This window comes from Bubalus bubalis, chromosome 3 (assembly GCF_019923935.1).
Source record: "Bubalus bubalis isolate 160015118507 breed Murrah chromosome 3, NDDB_SH_1, whole genome shotgun sequence".
In the NCBI taxonomy this organism is placed as follows: domain Eukaryota; kingdom Metazoa; phylum Chordata; class Mammalia; order Artiodactyla; family Bovidae; genus Bubalus; species Bubalus bubalis.
This window is the reverse complement of record NC_059159.1, coordinates 83,494,095-83,514,051: the sequence shown is the minus strand read 5'-3', so window position 1 is coordinate 83,514,051 and position 19,957 is coordinate 83,494,095. Positions and strand designations below refer to the sequence as shown.

General features: G+C 39.3%; 1 long non-coding RNA gene across 2 annotated transcripts in view; it reads left to right on the top strand.

Annotated features, from left to right (window-relative positions):
• The window catches only part of LOC123332770, an 87,984-nt gene extending 71,031 nt beyond the window's left edge, over positions 1–16,953 (top strand). The window contains exons 2-4 of one of the 2 annotated variants that reach the window (XR_006549802.2): positions 8,671–8,835; positions 12,137–12,315; positions 16,754–16,953. This is a non-coding gene — a long non-coding RNA (uncharacterized LOC123332770). The remainder of the gene's footprint in view (positions 1–8,670; positions 8,836–12,136; positions 12,316–16,753) is intronic. The other variant, XR_006549803.2, reaches the window with a different exon arrangement.
• Positions 16,954–19,957: the final 3,004 nt, after the last annotated feature.

The window sequence follows — 19,957 nt, the reverse complement described above, 5'->3', positions numbered from 1 at the left end:
GATATTCCTGCCTTCATGTATGTATGAATTACTCTGACCAAAGTTTAGAGGAAAACAAAAATCATCCCTGGCCTCAGAATCTTTAAGAAAATCATCAGAGACAAGAGTGAAATTATGTGATAAAATTATTAACAATCAAAATATCTTCTCAAAATTTTGGGTTGGTCAGAAAGTCTGTTTGGGTTTTTCTATAACATCTTATGGAAAATCCTTGAATGAATTTTTGGCCAACCCAATAGATTTGCCTCAAAAGATTCTCTGTGTATGGATTTGATTTTTAACAGGAATCATATAAGTTATGTGCCAAGTGGTGTTGAAGAACCTTTATTTAATTGTATTATCATGAAATGACTGAATTAATTGTTGATGGAAAGAAGTGAGATTTAGTATCAGATTCTGGTGAAATAAGCTTTACTCTTTGGCTTTCATTCCTCCCAAGACTCTGGGAAAGAGCTGGTGTGTGGTAAGGGGGTCACTTTTCTCTCTGAAACCAGCCAGGGTCTGAAACGCAAATTTGAAAAGTAGTAAAATTTCTTTCATGTTAATCACACATTTGTTCTATCAAGATGAGATATTTTGAAATAATATGTAAAGCTGAATGAATCAAATTATTTGGACCTTATTTTATTCAAAGCATTGTCTTAAGTCATTTGGAAGGTGAAAATATTGAATCCTAGCCCTCAATAGTCTTATAATCAATTGATGCGGAAAGGATAATTTGCATATAAAATGTAAACTGTGCAATGAATGGGTCAGCTATGAGATGACAGAGGAATTAAAAAATAATAGCTGACATTTCTAGATCTCATGCTGAGCACAATTTAAGAATCAGTCAATAATACAACTTAAAAGTTTAAAACTTTTTCTTTTCCTTAAAAGTTTCCTTTAAACTTTTTATACATATTCTCAGTTGGAGTAGAAATATTACACGTGAGGAGCACATATTTCAACCTTTTGAATGATTTGAAATATCTAATGTTTTGATGTATATATTGTTTTAAGGTAATATAACTGTTTTCCTACAAGAAAATTGTATACTGTGAAGATGTGTGTGTGTGTGTGTGTGTGTATGTGTGTCTTAGTCGCTCAGTCGTGTCCGACTCTTTGCAACCTCATGGACTGTAGCCTACCAGGGTCCTCTGTCCATGGAATTCTCCAAGCAAGAGTACTGGAGTGGGTAGCTATTCCCTTGTCCAGAGGATCTTTCCAACCCAGAGATCGAACCTGGGTCTCTTGCATTGCAGACAGATTCTTTACTGTTTGAGCCATCAGGAAAGTCCATACTATGAGGATAATGATGCTAAAAGCAGTATCCTGAAAAGCACCTCCCCCAACCCCTGTATGTTCCAATGACTTCTAGTACTTCTTCCATATCAACTTATGATGACACATAATGAGTGGTTATCTCCCCAACTCGAACATAAGTTGAATGGGGGTTTGTCTTATTCTAATAGAGTAGTTGTGGACTTGGTGGTTAATAAGTATTTAATGAATTAAAGAGCAAATGAATAAACTTTCTGTCTTCTTTTGTGATACATCTGGCATATATTATTGGGCATCTCTAACCACATTAGCTTTGCTTCGGTTTTTGAACATACAAATCTCTTTCCTGCCTCAAGCTTCAAATACCTTCTGTTTTCTTAGAAAATTCTCCTTGTTCTCCTTCTGTAGCCTGTCCTCTATCACTGTTACCTCCTCAGAGAGAACTTTTCTGACCACCATGTCTAAAGACCTTTCTTCTGCTACTAGCTCAGGTCATTTTTTTTCCATAATAGCTTATATAATATTACATTAGTATTTATTTTCTTTCCCTCACCATATCTGCTGTATTATAATCTTCACGATGTCAGGCATGTCTTTAATATCCACTCTGGCAACTCCTGTGCCTAGCATACTGCTGAATACATAGAAGTCAATAAATATTGGTTAAAAGAATAAATAATGCTCTTGTATAGGACATATTCATTAGTAAAATTTACTACCAGACTGAGATAGATTTTTGCATAATTTCCTGTGCACAAGATATAACGCCACATCTTTTCAGTGATCTAGCAATTTCGTGTATTGAGACACCATGGTAGAAAACCACTTGGCTATAGTATATGGATACAAAGGAACAGAAAGGAGAGCATTTTCTTTAGCACAGAATATCCCATATGGGAAGGTGAAGTATGTAACAGGAAAGCACCTATGTTGATAACCTCTTGTGGCTTACTGTTTTAGATTTTTTTGGTCATCTGAATTCTTCACCTCTATCTGTCTCTCTCTCTGTCTCTATCTGTTTCTCTCTTGCTTTTTCTCTCTCTTTCCCCCTCCCTCCTTCCCTCCTTCTCACTCTCTCCCTCTTTGTCTTCTCTCTCCTAGCTCTCTCAGCTGTTTCCTGCTACAAGAATGCTGAAATTCTATATCAAGCTCATCATCTGAATATTCTACTTGCTACACATTAACATTATTTTATCTACTCATGCAAGATTTTTATATTTGAAAATTGTGCCCCACTTGACTCTCTAGCTTCACCTACACTAAGGAAACAGGAGAGAGTGTACCTGCCCACAAAAGTAGAGTGGTTTGGGGAATGTTTTATTTCCAATGACCATTTCAGGGATGTCATTCTCTTACAGTAAAGATGTTGATATGAAAGATATTTGTAAACAACAATATATACATGATCGCATGACCCACATTTCCCCCAAATGACATTCAGCCTGAGACCACCAGACTCACAATAATACCAAGAAACATTCTCATTCAGTGTCTTTCATCAGTATCATTGGAACCTCAGCCTAGAGCAAATGAATAAACCCATGTATCCTCTATTGTGATACACTTGGCTTATATTATTGGGTCTCTAATCACATTGGCTTTGCTTTGGAATTTTAACATACTAATCCTTTCCTGCCTCAGCCTTCAAATACCTTCTGTTTTCTTAGAAAATGGGCCTCAAGGTATCACTAGAAAGTCTCACTTTGCTTGATTGGCCATGATAATCCACTGCTTCAACCTCACAGAGTGGTCATAATTTGCCCTGACAATACAATCAATTTCCATTTGTCATAACCAGGTTTGACATCAGGTATAAATCAATGTCAACCCTTTCTGGAATTAGCAAGTCAACACTTTCTTCTCCTCCAGAATCCTCTATTTCTGTGCCATGGCAGAGAATGTTTCACCCACTCTTAACATGTTACAGAAATGTAGTCTTAAACTGTGCTCTCAGTTCTTTAAACTGACCAGTGAAAGTTTTAATCTTCTAGCTTCATCTTTAGGATCCTGGTGAAAATTTCCTTTAAGAATCAGTTCAGTTCAATTCAGTCGCTCAGTCATGTCTGAATCTTTGCAACCCCTTGGATTACAGCACGCCAGGCCTCCCTGCCCATCACCAACTCCCAGAGTTCACTCAAACTCACGTCCATCGAGTCAGTGATGCCACCCAGCCATCTCATAAATACAAATAAAGAATAAATAAAATTTCCTTTAAGAATAGGAAATTTTCACCAGGATTTAAGAATAGTCTAGAATAGATCTTTGCCACTGAAAACGTAGTTTGTGGAGCAGCGGTATAGGCATCATCTGAGAACTTTTTAGAAATGCAGATTCTCAGGCTCTGCCTCAGTCCTGCCAAATCAGAGTATGTATCTTAATGTGAATCTCAGGTAATAAGAGATACATTGATGTCTGAGAAGCCTTCATAGATGATTAAAGCAGTTTTTCCTACTTTCTCCCTGGTAAAGGACACCAAATTGGCTTTTTCATCACTGGCCACCCTCTCTTGCCTCAGTGGTTATGCATAACTGAGTTTCTTGGTGTCTTAAAGGGCTTCCCTGGTGGCTCAGATGGTAAAGAGTCTGCCTGCAATGAGAGAGACCTGAGTTTGATCCCTGGATCAGAAAGATCCCCTGGAGAAGGAAATGGCTACCCACTCCAGTATTCTTGCCTGGAGAATTCCATGGACAGAGGAGCCTAGCAGGCTACAGTCCATGGAGTCTCAAAGAGCTGGATACAACTGAGCAATTAACACATAAAGGTCTTAGTTCTATGCACAGCTGTAAGCCCTCTGTGATGCCTGCCTCATAGGCTTCTCAGTCACATACATAAACTTGCCTGAATGTACAGTAGATCTTTTATGACCCCTTATGTTGCAGTTTACTATATAAATTATACTTAAAAAGAGAAGTCATAGTACTACCAATAATACCTGCCTTAAATTTCCATTATATTTTTCTCTTTTTGAACCATTTGAATTTGTTATATTAACTGTGCTTCCCGAACAACAGCAACAACTGTGTTTCCTAAACAACTCAGTGAAGGGGACAGAACTGGTATTGTTCATTTGCTAATCCAGTCTGACTCTATGTGACCCCATGGACTGCAGCACTCCAGTCTTCTCTGTCCTTCACTATCTCCCAGAGTTGGCTCAGATCCATGTCCATTGAGTCAGTCATACTACCTAGCCACATCATCCTCTGCTGCCCCCTTCTCTTTTTGCCTTCTATCTTTCCCAGCATCAGGGTTTTCTCAATGAGTTGGCTTTTTGCATCAGGTGGCCAAAGTATTGGAACTTCAGCTTCAGCAACAGTCCTTCCAATAAATATGTTGGAGCCCAAAGAAAATAAAATCTGTCACTGCTTCCACTTTTCTCCTTCTATTTGCCCTGAAGTGGTATTATTATACCTCTTTTGCTGATGAAGAATTGATGTTACTGAATCCAAGTTTATACTACTTATCACATGTCAAGCCAATACATTGAGGGACAAGGTGTTGGGCCAAGAAATAGCAAATTTATTCAGACAAGATGGTGGAGTAGTGTCCCAAAGAACCATCTTACCGAAGTTACAATTTAAGCTGCTTTTATACTAAAAGAGTGGAGAAGGCAATGGCTCCCCACTCCAGTACTCTTGCCTGGACAATCCATGGATGGAGGAGCCTGGTAGGCTGCAGTCCATGGGGTCACTGAGAGTTGGATGCAACTGGTGACTTCACTTTCACTTTTCACTTTCATGCATTGGAGAAGGAAATGGCAACCCACTCCAGTGCTCTTGCCTGGAGAATCCCAGTGACGGGGGAGCCTGGTGGGCTGCCATCTATGGGGTCGCACAGAGTTGGATACGACTGAAGCGACCTAGCAGCAGCAGCAGCATACTAAAAGAGGGGGAGTGTCTGGTTTTTGCAAACTTCTTAGTGCAGGAATCCTTTGTTCTTGAAGCTGTCTAGGTAGGTCTAGTCAAAATGTTCCTATAAACCTCCAATAAGACAATTGTTATTGTCTGTTCTGCAACATTTTATCTCTGTGAATGGAAAAGTGTTATACCCTTAAGAATGGGCTATCATGTATATTTCGGGCTATAGGCAGCATTCTTTAACAAAGGTGTAAAGCCAGCATGACTAAGCACAGGAAAAGATCCAATATGGAGTCAGGTTTGCTCTCTGTTACACTGAAGCTCATAATGATAAATGTAGTTCCCAGAGAGCACACTTGGCACATCTTTTGACTTCATTTCTTCTGTTACTGCACAAACTAAATCAAGTAAAAATGAACATAGGGCAAGTGAGAATGCAATCATGACAAAATGTGGCTGCTTTTTTGAAGATTTGTGAAGTCATTAGGAGAAGTTTAATATTAGCTTCATGGTCCAAAAGACATGTCTTCACAACTTGAAGGCTTTTAATGCTAAAATCTTTTATTAAACAGAAAAAATTAACTGAGAAAAATATTTCAAATGAGAGATGCTGCTAGAAAACAGCTGAAAGCAATATCACCAACATTTTGACTGGCTTTGTTAGGTTAAAGCAGTTGCTATATACTTTTATTTGAAAATGTTAAAGGTATGCTAACTTTGTGTTTGCATGTCTTCAGTTTTTGAATTTGAATGAATTTTATTCAAATAGTATTGGTTTGGAATCAAATATTTTATGACAACTTTCAAATAAATCCTCAGGTGTAGTCCTAAGACTGCTATATTCTTCAGTGATAAGGCAAACTGTTGACTGGAAAGCAAGACATTCTTTCAAATTCTTCCCCAGAATAAGCATAAAATGAATTGGTTTTATTTTTTAAAATTTAGCCTGCTTTCTCAAGGGGATATTGATTTGGCACCTTTGGAAAGGACTAAACATCCTTTCTTAGGATTTCTTCAGAACACTTTGTTTACTTTTTGTGTCAAATGTAACAAACTTCCTCCCATCCATGGGGAGGGGTGCCTGACTGCTGGGGAGCACCCAGAGATTTTACTGGCTGTGAAAAAATAGGAACCAAAAAGCAAATTGGGTACTGGCTCAGCTAGTAGGTTTTTCACTGAGATTTCTCTGTTCTGGATTAGGTTATGTTAGGTGTGTGTGCTCAGTCATCTGACTCTTTGTGACCCTATCGACTGTAACCTGCCAAACTCCTCTGTCCATGGGATTTTCCAGGCTAGAATACTGGAGTGAGTTGCTATATCCTCCTCCAGGGTATCTTCCCAACCCAGGGATTGAACCTGTGTCTCTTGCATCTCCTACATTGGCAGACAGAGTCTTTACCATTGTGCCACCTGGGAAGCCCACTGATGCAACTACATACAGTTATTCCGTTCCCAGGCCAGACCTCACTGCCTGCATCACCAACAAAACTGACCCTTGTATTTCCAGTTGCCTCAGTCCTTTCTGGGTCCCTTCCCTTGGCTCTCCCAGTAGCCTATCAGTTCAGTTCAGTTCAGTCAGTCATGTCCGACTCTTTGTGACCCCATGAATCACAGCACGCCAGGCCTCCCTGTCCATCACCAACTCCCAGAGTTCACTCAGACTCACGTCCATTGAGTCAGTGATGCCATCCAGCCATCTCATCCTCTGTCGTCTCCTTCTCCTCCTGCCCTCAATCCCTCCCAGCATCAGAGTCTTTTCCAATGAGTCAACTCTTCGCATGAGGTGGCCAAAGTACTGGAGTTTCAGCTGTAGCATCATTCCTTCCAAAGAAATCCCAGGGCTGATCTCCTTCAGAATGGACTGGTTGGATCTCCTTGCAGTCCAAGGGACTCTCTAGAGTCTTCTCCATCACCACGGTTCAAAAGCATCAATTCTTCGGCGCTCAGCCTTCTTCACAGTCCAACTCTCACATCCATACATGACCATAGGAAAAACCATAGCCTATTGTCCTCAAATTCTCCAGGACAAATGAAGCTTTTTCTTTTCATAGTATTTGTAACACTCATTTCTTTTCCCCTTCCATATCCCCTTCTTTCTTTTTTGCTCCTCTTCCTCTTCTCCTCCTTTTCCCTTCCTCTTTTTGCCAATCCTCTACTTCTTTCAGTTTCCCTATACTTAATTTCTTATTTTGCACTAATACCAGTCTTTTCTAGTGAAATCATAGAAGTCTTCAGAATGTTATGTGACAATCTTAAACAACACTGCAGAAATTTATCTGTACCCACTCCAATATTCTTGCCTGGAGAATCCCAGGGACAGAGGAGCCTGGTGGGCTGCCGTCTATGGGGTCGCACAGAGTCGGACACGACTGAAGCGACTTAGCAGCAGCAGCATAGTTACTTCAATGTCATCCTAAGCTTGGACACTGTGTCTGAAACAGTGTGTATATAACCTGAACCAGCCCACTTCTGGATGAGGTGCTTAGCACCCAATAATAGGCCAATTGCCCCAGCTCTGTTCATGACAGGAATTTGTACCTTCTCATCTTTTTGCTATATCTGCTCCATATTTTTTACCTGCAGTTGTTCAGTTGATTAAGTTTTATAACTTTTCTCCCTATCTTGAACATTAGCCTCACCATGTTGGGTCTATTAATAGACTCAGTTTCTGTGATTTGGGGTAATTTGTGATTTTTTTCCTTCTGTATATAGCATAATTAAGTGATGACCCTTGTGACCCAACCCTGGAACTGCTTGATGGGGTTGGTTTTCCATCTCTCCTATCCCAACCTTTAAGAAGTGCTTAATTGGCAAACCCAAGCCTTAAATTCCCTTTTCAGAATTAAATAGAGCCAATAATTAATGTTCAATAAATCCTTGCCTGACTGTTGCAATGAAGGGAAGGATTACCCCAGATATAATGAATCTGAATTTTCTTACAAATTCTTTACTTCTGTCTCACTGTTAAATATTTATGAAAACTTATTGAAACTTATATAAGTGAAGGCAGCAACAAAGATACAGTTTGCTTTCTCCAATAGGTGTTCCTTAAATCATGTGTAAGCATAAGGCCTGTACATGAATTCTTATTAAATATCTTAGGGAGCATTTAAGGAAAACTAAGAATAAACCTTTACAGTTGAAAAAAAAAAAAAGTCCCTGTTTTCTGTATCAGTCAGAACAGACTGGTTTATGCTATGGTAACTCCCCAGTCATAACAAACATATTTATTCCTCAAACATTTGTCCAAAGTGCATTGGTCAGGAAGCCCTGGAAAGCTGATGGGAGCATCATCTTCACACATGCTTCTAAGATCATTCTAATGGCAGAGAGAGAACCCAGGAGCATCTCACACCAGCAGTTATTAATATGAGTTCTGGCTTGGAAATGTTGGACCCATGTCCAGACCTCCTGTCATTGTCCTACCCAAACCAAAAATGGCTAAGATAGTCTTCTGTATGGGTGGAAGGAAAGGCGAATGGGCAACATTAGTGACTATCACAGTCTTCCCTTTTGATTATTAAATTTTTGTCCCTGTCTCCTCCTTCCCCAGGTAAAATACATCCTATCTCTCTAATGCCTAAGAGAGACAACTCCAATTCTGTTCAGTCATAATAACATCAAGCGTAAAGTCCAGAATCTCTGGTAATCTTCTATCAGAAATGAAGCAAGACATTTGCATCAGATCTAGATATGGTTCCTGATGATCCAGAGACATGTAAGTTAAGAAAACAAATCATCAGCCTCCTCATTCACCCACCTCCCTACACCCAGTGCTGCTGCTACTGCTGCTGCTAAGTCACTTCAGTCGTGTCCAACTCTGTGCGACCCCCGAGACGGCAGCCCACCAGGCTCCCCCGTCCCTGGGATTCTCCAGGCAAGAACACTGGAGTGGTTGTCATTTCGTTCTCCAACGCATGAAAGTGAAAAGTGAAAGTGAAGTCGCTCAGTCGCCTACACCCAATAGATGGTGGTAAAAAAGGGCTTGAATAATTTCAAAAAATATTCTTATTAAAGGATACCAATGGAAGGCATACCCATCACTGGTATATCAGATCCTTGCTGGGTAGATATTATCAAGGTCTCCTCTCGTGGAGCAAGAAGGGCTCCTTGACTCATTATCTCCATGGTCTTTGACTCTACCCTCTGGGAGAGTCTCCCTTTCTATGATCTTCCTTGGCTACATTTGAAGTGGGTGTCAGGGAATATACCTCCCGCTTGGGGGTTAGGCAGACTTCTTACCTTACATCTGATCCAATAATGGTTGAAACTTCAGGGTTATTTTAAGTCATAAGCTATCACATTTTCTTTTAGTTCAGGCTGATTCTTTTGGCAATATAACTCACTCAGAAACTTCACTGGATTTCTGTCTCTTTGATTTCAGTCAGCTTCATGTACCAAAAATGCATGACAGTTCCTTTCTAGATAAATACTCATATTTGTTCAGTGTCTTTTGGAGAAGGAAATGGCAACCCACTCCAGTATTCTTGCCTGGGTAATTCCATGGACAGAGGAGCCTGCCAAGCTACAGTCCATGGGGTCAAAGAGAGTCAAACATGACTGGGCACGCATGCACATTCTGTGTCTGTGCTTCCTCACGCCCATGCCTCCTTTTGTTTCTCTCTTGCCCTTACTGTCTCGATTTTAACGTGGGTATCTTGTGTCTATCAGATGTCCAGAACCACACTTTTCATCTGTTTTCCCTATGCAATTTTGCAATTTTAAAGAATTTTCTAGGTCCCAGTGTGTGTATAATAATGGTCCCCAAAAGATGTCCACACCTTAATCCCTAGACTTGTGAATATGATATATCGTGTTGTAAAGGGGAATCAACATTGCAGATGAATTAAGTTTGTGAATCAGCTGATTTTAAAACAAGGAGAGAATCCTAAATCATTCAAGTGGGTCCAACATAATCACAAAAGTCCTTAAAAGCAGAAGTGAGAGGCAGAAGTCAGTGTAGGAGTTAGAATGATGCAATATGAGAAAGCTTTGGCCATTCCTGACTTTGGAAATGAAAGGAGGCCAGGAACCAAGAAATGTGGGCAGCCTAGAAGCTAGAAAGGCAAGAAAACGGATTACCCCCTAGAGCCTCCAGAAAAACCTGGATTTCAGCCCAGTTAAGACTATCAGAACTTTAAGAGTAAATATACATTCTTTAAAGCCAACAAGTTTGTGGTTATGTGTTACAGAAACAACAGGAAACTAATACACATCTTGAGTTTGTTCAGAGCTTTCAACACTAGCTTTTAACAGTTACTATATCCTTAATTTAGTATTAGCTGTAAGGCTGAGTTTTAATCAGCCTTTGTTGCTAAAAAAAAAAAAAAAAAAAAAAAAAATTTCTCAATTAAATATGTTAATGTTTAAGTGTGAGAAGTGGTCATTTCTTCTAACACTACATGCCCCTGAATTTGTGAATTTTCTTTTTATTATGACTTGTAAACCAACTAGTTCTTTCCTCTGCTTCTCTGCACTAAAATACTTTGTCATATGGAACCAATATCAGTCAATATGTTACTAATACTTTGTTTTCCAACCTGCTCTCCTAGTTCTCCAAGCTTATTAGATGTATAGTATGCCTTCCAACAGAGAAGGCAGTGGCACCCCACTCCAGTACTCTTGCCTGGAAAATCCCATGGACGGAGGAGCCTGGTGGGCTGCAGTCCATGGGGTCATGAAGAGTCGGACACGACTGAGCGACTTCACTTTCACTTTCCACTTTCATGCATTGGAGAAGGAAATGGCAACCCACTCCAGTGTTCTTGCCTGGAGAATCCCAGGGACGGGGGAGCCTGGTGGGCTGCCGTCTATGGGGTCACACAGAGTCGGACACGACTGAAGCGACTTAGCAGCAGCAGCAGCATGCCTTCCGAATTAGAGCACATGACATTTTACCAAATACTCTGTTGCCCCACAACATGGGTCACCATCCTTCCAGTACCATAGACAGTACCCTCACCATAGTTTCCAATCAATGCTACATTTTTGTTATAGCAGAAATTGACTTCTCTGTACCAATTTCCTTTGGTTAGGATCTGTATCCAATCTACTTAAGATGGGAGAGATTATACTGTATAACAAACAATCCTAAAATCTTTAATCATTTAAGGAAGACAATTCATTTCTTATTCACATTGTATCTATACTGGCAGGTCTGCTCTGCCTCATTTTAACTCCAGAATCTAAGTTAGTAGAGTAACCACACGCTGGAACATTGCCAGGCTCAAAGGCATAGAGAAAGGATGTATGACTAACCACATACGGCCCTTAGACTTTCACTGATAGGTGACACACACATGTTCAGCTGCATTACCTTGGACAAATCAAATAGCAGAACTGCATCAAGGTAGCAGAGAAGCACATTCATATGATATGTCTGTAAAGAGAGCAGGAACTATTTGATGAGCAGCAAAAATGACCCTTTAACTGATTTTTGTAAATTGAGGTTTATTATAGTAGGCTACAGTGCATTCAGAAGTGGGTACCATACTCTAGGAAAAGACAAGTCTGAAGAAGTATTTCTTATTCATATTTTCAGTGGAGTTGTAAATGATAGACACTTGTAGTCATAACTAGATGTTTATTCTGACTTCATATTTTATAAGCTTATTAGTTTGCAAATACATTTTAGAATATAAGGAATAATTTTTTTAAAAAGACTGACATAATACCACAACTCAACACCTAGGTATATATCCAGAAAGAAATCCAAAATGCCAGTGGTGTAAAATTGTGTAACCCAATGTTATTTATAATGAAAACTTTCCAGCATCCCACACACCTTTAAAGTACAGTACATTCATGCACTGTAATATTGTGTGGCAGTTATATAAATATTAAATATTAAACTGTCAAAATGGAAATTGAAAATTAAAACTACTTTTGGTGGGCAAAATTCTAATGATGTGCCTCCAAAACTCCCATCATCTGGTATTTAATTAAACACTAATTTAAGTATGCTGTGAGGCAACTTTGAGGCTGGAGTTAATAGTCCTAATCAGGTGATCTTTAATCAGGGAGATGATCCTGGTGCAGATGGACTCAATGCAACCATGTAATCAGAGGAGAAGGAAAGAAGAGTCAGAGAGAAGCAGTAGAAGGGAAGGTCAGAGTAACTCTGAGCATGAGAAAGACACAAACCACCATTTCTGGCTTTGAAGAATGGAGGAAGGTGACCACAAGTCAAAGAAAGCAGGTAAGTTCTAGAAGCTGAGAATAGCCCCTGGCTCTGTTCGCAGGGAAGTTGGGACCTCAGCTCTACGACTTCAGGGAACTGAATTCTGTCAGCAGCCTGAACAAGTTTGGAAGTAGCAATACTTTGATTTTAGCCCAGGGAGACCGTGTCAGACTTCCAATACGTGGAGACCGTGAGATAAATTTATGTTGTTTTAAGCTGTTAAAGAGGTTGTAATGTGTTATAGCAGCAATATAAAACTAATACACCATGAAATGGAGGTACAGCAAAATAGGCTGATTCAAAAGGCTGATACAGTTATGTGAATGAGGATTAAATGTGGCTTTGAACTTCCTGACAGTCAAAGCAGAAAGGAAAATGGTGGATGACAATTTTATTTATGAGAGCACGAAACATCTCTGACAACTGCCTTAACAGGGACCTGTGTGCGGCAACCTCCTCACCCTAAGTTATAGGCCATCCCAAGTCCAATCTGTATTTACTGCATAGAAAGGTCGTTCAACAGTCAAACTGAATTATGTCACTTTCTTGCTTAATACCCTTCAGTAGCTCTCCCTCACATGGTGAGTTTCAAGCCCCTCAACATGACACAAAGGCTCCGTCAAATCCTACTCATTTCTACTTCCAAATTCACCTCCTGCCATTACACAGAAGCACAATCTACCAGATGCTTGCAGGTCTCCCAACTCAACACCCTGTTTACAGTCTTTGCATTTACACATGGTCTTTCCTGGGCCTAGAATGGCTTTTCCTTCTTTTCCTCCTGAGGAATGCTTCATATACTGCTGCTGCTGCTAAGTCGCTTCAGTCGTGTCCGACCCTGTGCGACCCCATAGACAGCAGCCCACCAGGCTCCCCCGTCCCTGGGATTCTCCAGGCAAGAACACTGGAGTGGGTTGCCATTTCCTTCTCCAATGCATGAAAGTGAAAAGTGAAAGTGAAGTCGCTCAGTCGTGTCCGACTCTTCGCAACCCCATGGACTGCAGCTCACCAGGCTCCTCCGTCCATGGGATTTCCCAGGCAAGAGTACTGGAGTGGGGTGCCATTGCCTTCTCCTGCTTCATATACTATGGTCCAGCTAATGTGTGTTCTTTTTGATGAAGCCTCCCTTACTCACCCCGTTACCTGTATGAAGAGTAAGTCACTTCTCTCTCTGTCCTCCTGTATCGCCCCATCCCTTGTTCAATTGCAGTACATAGTTATTGTGACAAAATTGATAGCTTAGATATCAGTCACTCCTAGATCACGGCTATGACCTCAAACCCCTAAATAAGAAAGAGTTAGAAATCGAAAGCTTTACAAAAAGCTTTACCAAACAAAACAAAAACACTCCTTACAAAATGTTTTTTGGAGTGAAATTATATTTAATATTTTTAGTTAAGGAACTCTCAGGTGAAAAAATAGAAAGGAAAATATGAATATGGAAAAGGTGAATTTAGTTGAGCCAATTTTTAAACTGGCAAAGTGTAATTTAGATACATTTCTAAATTGTCCCATAATTCTTGTGTGAGGTACACCTGATGTAGGAAGAGTTCAAATCATCCTCTCGGGTGACCTCAGGTTACTGCCTTGCAGCTCAGTCAGAAACGCAGAGTCCATGGGATGGGAGGCAGGAGGAGAGGTAGTTGAGAGCACAGGTGCTTGCTGCTTTCTCTGTTGGCTTGGTATAGCCGAGTTACCCTGGGCTGGTGATTTAATATCTGCAAATTTCATGTTTCTTCACTGGAAAAATAGGCAAATCTGCCTGTTGAGAGAATTTAATTATATAATTCATGTAGGATGCTCAGCACAGTTCTTGACACAGAAAGTTCAATCTCTGTTAACATTAACATTCTAATCACACGTGGCATAATTCATCAGGAAATGTAAGATGACCCTACTTTCTGAATAGTTACTGAAAAGAGACAATGTGTAACTAGCCCAGGGGCTTTGGGACCCAATGCTCAATGTGTAATGAAGTCTTACCTAGGCCATGTTACCTCCGTAATCAACCTTTAGTTGCTTTCCCTTTAAAAGAGAGTTATCATCTGCATTGCCTCTCCCCCTAGAGCATGTCAAAGTGCTTTGGAAACGGTTAAGCAAGTGTCTGTGGAATCTCCCGCTACTGATATGCCCCCACCATTACTATTGCTAGTATCCTTTTTTATTTTTTTTTAATTACTGGCACTATTTCCCATTCTATGAAAGGAAGTCACACCGTGATCTCAGGAAACATCCACTTAATATCTCCATAGTATGTGATCTAGTACTATAGGTATCAGGGCTTTAGGAAGGACATGAGATAGAAACTCTGGCCTCAAGCGAAAAGACTGATCTGCTAAGTAATATCAGTGACTGGTTTGAGAAAAGGAAGGGGCTGGACTTGGGGAGACTAGTCTGGAGGATTTTGCAATAGCACAGGCAGGAAGTAATGAGGGTCTACCGTAGGATGAGGACAAAGGAAAAGGACAGGAGACTCGGGTCAGTGTCTAAGCCTGGGGTTTGGCTGGTGAGAGATTTGCTTACACTGATAGCCATCCTTGCTGCTGGAACTTCATGTATCCCCACCCAGTGACTTCCTGTCACCTCTAGGTCCTAGGGCAGTGACATAATGACACCAACTAACATTTATGGGAGAGCCTACATGTGCCAAGCGTAAGTATAGTTTATTAAACTATAAACTACAGTTTGTAGTTCATTCTCAGAGCAATCTGACAAAATTGATGCCGTCATTACCTCTATATTTCAGATAAATGGAGGTAGAGAAATATAAAATCATTTACCCAAAAATACACTCTAGTATAAGTAGTATGTACTAGATTCAAAGTCCAGGCTGGCTCCAGAGTCTGCACTCCTAACCACTGTTCCGTGGTGATATGAATGATAATGGTATTAAGAGCACATATTGTGGGCTTCATCTATCCTACCCTGTACTTAAGGCCATACGTGAACTCCCTTTTTGATTAATCAAGTAATGGCAGCTTGATCACATAAGCTTTTGCAGCAAGGCCCCAATTTTAAAGCATTAAACCAGGTCGATGTTCCTGACTGCAGCTGCGATTCCTTAAAGTGTATGGTCCACATCCAGGGCATGGAGCATTCAGGGGTGGAAATGGGTCTTGCAGAAAAGAATTTCTATTCTCTGAAGGTCTTCCTGCTGCTGGAAGCCTTTCAGATCTCATTCATTTACTGCATCCAGAAGGAAGCCTGCCAATACCTTGACCCAGTATTGTGACATTCTTAAAACAAGGGATATATACTAATGTCTATGCAGAGAGGCTTCCAGGATATTAGTTGACTAATGTGAAAACCTTGAGCACATTAAGTAACTTAACCATTACTATAAGTGATGTTCTTTCATAGGCATTTAATTCCCTTTATTATACATTACACAATTAATTTTTTGTCCCTGGATTTGGACTACTTCATTCTCTTGGGCAGGTTAATTTCTATGGACCCTAGTTTTCTCATGTATAAAATTAGGATAATAGTCATTCTGGGGTTTAAATGAGATAGTCCATGGAATATAGAACTTAGTAGTGTTTGACCCATTTAGTAAGTATCCAATAGATTTTAGCTGTTAAATCATCTTTTTCAACTCCATTTCATGTAAAGGCATCTGGAACATTCTGGCATAGCTAAAATTTGTAAGTATGAAGGTTTTCACAAAGAGCTGCCTTATATAAAAAAAGTAGAAAGATGAGATTCTTGTTTCCATCTGATTTCATGCACCTTTGGGTTAAGAATAGTGTAGGGAACTTCCCTGGTGATTCAGTGCTGGGACTTCACCATCCAATGCAGGGAGTGTGGATTTGATCCCTGGTTGGGAAGTTAAGATCCTACATGCCTAGCTGCCAAAAAAAAAAAAAAAAAAAACAGAACATAAACAACAGTAGCAATACTGTAGCAAATTCTGTAAAGAATTTAAAATGGTCCACATCAAAAAAAAAAAAAAAGAAGAAGAAGAATGTAGGAATATGGACTGCTAGGGAAATAAGCTAGCCTTCTGAAACAAAACCTAAAATGCAGAATAATGCTGCCTATTTCCATCCAAAGAGCTCGAAGGGGAGCTTAGACATATTAAATCATTTCAATTTTTCCCATCCCCATAATTAACACTTCCATTTTACTTTTAGAGGAGAAAGGAGATTGAATCTCAAGTGGCTAGGGACTTGGGGCAGGAGGAAAGTGTAGAGAGTGAGTTACAGAAGATTGAACAGACCTTCAACCTACATAGTCTCTGTAGTAAAAAAAAGAAAAAAAAAAATCTAGGGCAAGAGAACAGAATCAAACTCAAAGAATTTAAAATGCAGCAGATTTAGGAGCAATATCTGCAATATCTCATCAACATCAACATGCAAATAACTAAGGAGTGGAGGTTGGAGTTAGGGTGTGAGAATCTTTGAACATCGGCTCTTCAAGTAGGCAAAAGTGCTTTTTTTTTTTTTTTTTTTTTTAGGCAAAATGAGAGGGTAAGCCACGATACCTGGTGTTGCATCGCCCTTTGGAGCCAAGCTGCCTCTGAGGGGACTCTCCTGAATGTCACGACTGAGGAGAAGTCCCAGGGAGAGGGGTTGACCCTGCTGTGCTCCTTCAAACCCTAACATTTCCACTGTGAACAGGCAGTCAGGGTGCAAATACACTTGTCACCTCGAATTTTCATGGTCTCTTGTCTAATCTGCTGCTTCTAACCTGTCTTGCACTCAGTTCCTGAACAATTTTCGTTCTTCTCAGGTATTGTCTACATTATTCTCATACATACTTAGGACTTTTCTTTGTCTTTGGACCTATGACTACTTTGGCCTCAGACAAGGACCTCCTCTGTTCACACATGGCCTTGTCCACTCTGCTCCCCAGAGGACCGAATAACTTGGTATAAATAACTGGTTAATACACCCAAAGTGTTCGTTTTGGCCCTACAAGATTGAGGACAGGTAAAAAAAAAAAAAAATTATTACTCTGTTTCAGCCAAAAAGTGCTTGGAGACTGTTAGGAAAGTCATCAAGAAATGTATGCCATTAGACTGCTTCTCTTTACCCATCTGTTCCAGATGAATTACCCCTCTCTTATCCAGGTACAATTACTCCAGCTCATCTTGAGTCCATATGGGTTGGTCATTTGCATATTTGAATTACACTAATAAAAAAAATTCAAATGAACAAGCCCCAAAAAGTAAAAATTTTCTAAACTGGGCTAAGAAGTATTTTGAAAAATAAATACAAATTATTTCTAATACAGAATATACTCAGCCTAGAATAATATTTAGCTTCTCAGAGGGAACAGAGTTTGATTAAAGAAAAATATGCTTTTATGACTCCAAAAGGAACACAAGTTATTTTGGTAAATGCAGACATTCTGATGAAAGAGGAACAAAGAAAACAGAAATTGCGTGAGAAAATAGCCCCAGATATTAACATATGAAGGAATAAAAAAAGAGGCTCCTCTGCTTCCAACTTTTCTTAGAGTTTTAGAGTTAAGAGCAAATAAAAAATCCTTAGCTCACTTACATGACTTGATTACCTTTTCAAAATGTAAAACAAAGAAAATCCTTGAGTGTAGAGAAAGTATGCAGAAACGGAAAATGTTTCCATGCAGCATTTTCTATTTTCAAAAGAAAATCTCTTAGAGTTGAAGAGAAGTACATAAGCATGGATCAATAGCTCTGATATTTACCTTTTCTTGTGGAAAAGATTACACCAACCTACAATATCCAATTAGTTGTCTACATAGCACCCTCTAGGGTTGCCACCGCTACACATAACCCCATGCAGGAGTGACTTTAAGGGGAGAAGAGGAAAAAATCACCATGCACTCCAAGAGATAGCCACAGCCTTATTCTCTTGAAAACAGGATGCAAAGATTACACAGTAGCAGAAGTGTCCCTTGATTTCACCCCAATGTAAGAAATGTAGAAATTGAGCTAAAAGATTAGATTGCTTAATAAAACAATTGGTAAACACAAACCAATGGGGATAGATACAAAGGAGAATGGACTGTGACAGCCCTAGAAGATTGTTTAATATAATGTCAAAAAGCTACCAATATAAAAGACTCCAATTTACTCCTGTCTCCAGATGCTGGAAAAGCTTTTGACAGTTAATTGGAAGCTTTTATTTTTGACACTGAAAAGCATGGGCTTGCCACAAGAATTCATTTCATGGGTAGAAACATTATCTGATCATCCAAAGGCCAAAATTAAGGCTAATGTGTATAATTGGAGACCGTTTCGTTTCTTTTCTTTTTTTTTTTTTTTTTTTGTGACAAGGAAGCAGCCATAGGTCATCCACATTTTCCTCAATTATTTGGCTCATCAATAGGAGCTCTATCAGGCAACATGAAGAAATAAAAATTGGGTACTTAAGGCCCACATTTTTTTATTGTGAGTAGATTATGTGGCTCAATTCTGGGTTGCATGTAGACTTGTGAAATCCACTTCTGGGGAGTCAAGTGGGAGGCCAAATCCCCTCTTCTAGTGGAGGGGTCTATTTGCTTTAGCTCAAGAGATGTTTTCCTCTTAGGAGCAAGTTCTTCATTGCTAAATAAAGTTGTGTGTTACAGATGGTTACTTCTTTGTCCTTGGAAGCAGTAGCATATCCAAATTTTAGCCTATTTGTTCTTGACCAATTTTTTCCCGGAGTAATCTCTGGAACAGAATAGCAAAACTCCCAATAATAGACAATAATTGTTATTTATTCTAATTTTCTCTTCTTGTAATCAAATGTATACAGAATTCAGATTACCCAAGATAAAAGGTAAATGAGAACTATAGGGTCTTATATAGAAACAAAAAATACATATTTTGAACAAATCATAAAGTATAGTAGAAAATTGCTTTAACACTAGTTGCACCTAAGAAAATAGTAAAAGATGTGGTTTCTTGTGCAGTCTTATCCTTTTTTAAAACAGCTTTATTGAACTATAATTCATATTTTCTTGCAATTTTCTCCTTTATAGTATACAATCATTTTTTTGGTCTACTCAGAGATATGGAACTATCCCTACAATCATCTTGAGAATAGTTTATCTCAAAGAGAAATCCCATATTCATAAACAGTCCTCTCTATTCCCAACTCTGAAAACCTTAGGCAATTATTAATCCACTTTCTGTTTCTATAGATTTGCCTATTCTGGGCATTTCATATAAATGGAATCATACTATATGTGACTTTTCATACTGGCTTCCTTAACTTGTATAATGTTTTCCAGATTCTTCCACATAGTGGCATAAATCAGCACTGAATTCTTTTTTACGGATAAATGACACTATATGGTATGGATATACCACATTCTGTTTATCCATTCTTCAGTTAATAGACATTTGGGATATTTCTGTCTTTGGTCATTATGAATAATGTTATGAACATTCATGTACAAGTTTTTACATAAACATATCTCCTTTTCTCTTGGGTTTGTTCCTGAGAGTGGAAACCCTAGGTCATATGGTAACTATATTTAAACTTTTTGGAGACTGCCAGACTGTTTTTCCAAAGATGCTGTACCATGTTGCATTCCTTCCAGCAGTGTATACAGATTACAATTTTTCAGATCCTCACAAACACTTGTTACTATCTGTCATTCTGATTATAGTCATTCTAGTAGATAAGAAGTAGTATCTCATTGTGGTTTTTATTTGTATTAATATCATGAATAATGAAGTTAAGTA